The following is a 1433-nucleotide window of genomic DNA, read 5'->3' as shown; positions in this document are numbered from 1 at the left end:
GCGTCCCATTACCTCCTTGTCCGTGCCCCCCCCCGCCCCCCCAGGGCAGCTGCCATCACCCCAGAGGAGGGCTCTCAAGACAGGGCATGTCTGGGTGTCCCAGGGTGCCAGCAGTGCCCCCCCCCCCAAGCTAAAGACTCCCCTCTGCTTGTTAAATGCCCATTTCCAGCAAAGCCCATGCCCAGGGTCTCAGAGGGATGTGGGGCATCCTGAGGATGGAGAGTCAGGAGCCAGGGCAGGCACTCAGCCCTCGAGTCCCCAGGGCTTGACGACAAACCAGCATGGGCTGGGGAGAGATCCTGCCCAGCTGGGCTCTGCAGCGGGGTCACCACGTCCCCAGCACGGAGGAGGCCTCCGGTGCGAGGCTGGCACCCCTGCTCCGCAGACAGCTCCCCTGGGCAGCGAYGAGCAGTCCCAGCCTCTGCTGCACCCTAGGAAGCAGCACCTGCGCGGATGAGGCCGGCCTTTGGCTGTGGGGTCGTGCAGGGGCCTCCTGGAGACGCTGGGTCCTCTCTGGCCTGAGGGTGTGCCTGATGCCCCATCCTAGCAGATGAATTGCTGCAGGCCTTCCAAAAAACGAAGGCCAGCAGAGCTGGGGTGGTTTGGCCAGGGCTAAGGAGAGTTGAGCACGGGGAGGGTCAGGAGACATGGCCTGCRACGGGCTGTAGAGCTCGAGAAGAGGGGACGTGGCCGGGCTGGCTGTGCGTGGGCTGCGGGCGAAGGGACTGGTTGATCTCCCAGATCACTGAGCTGAGTCCAGAGCTCGACCCGCAGAAAGAGGGAGCGGAGTGGAGAGCAAGAAGAACCTGTCCGTGGAGGACTTCAAGAAGAAGCCAGCGCTCTGTTTCAGGGCCTGGCTCTTCCCTGCTGCGGGGCATGGCAATCCCAGAGGATCTGCCGAGATCCCCCGTGGCCTGGCTGGCAGCGGCTCTCCCTGCTCCTGCCCCAGCCCCTCTCCTAGGGACACCCCCTCGCTGGCTCCCCAGGCCCACGACGCCTCGCTGGCGGGCGGGCGGGTGAAACAGCCTTTTGCCYGGGTTTTGCTTCAGGTTTGTGGCTGCGTAGAGGGGCTGAGCCCCGGGGCTGCGCCGGTGGTTCTGCTTTCCGGGGAGAGCTCCTCGCTTTGCTGCAGCCTTGGCAGTAGGTTCAGGCACCGGTGTCTCCGGTCTCCTCGGAGAAACGCGTTCCCGCCTCTCCATCCTGAAACGAAGGTACAGGACGGATGCGNCGTCGCACCGCTCCTGCCCTCCTTGCAGGGCTGGTGCAGGGTGGAGAGGCTGATGAATAAATCAATCCCCCTCGGTGCTGAGGCAGCAAAACTTGGATGCGAATAGAGGAAGAGCGCTTGGGCCGTGGGCCTGGCGGCGGGTGTGCATATCGCTTGTGAATTCCCCCCGTGTAGCTGCCGCATGCAGAACAGCCTGCAGCCAAGT

Source organism: Rhea americana, unplaced genomic scaffold (genome assembly GCF_003343005.1).
Source record: "Rhea americana isolate MKP2758 unplaced genomic scaffold, rheAme1 scaffold_51, whole genome shotgun sequence".
NCBI lineage: Eukaryota > Metazoa > Chordata > Aves > Rheiformes > Rheidae > Rhea > Rhea americana.
Note: the sequence above shows the minus strand (reverse complement) of the source record.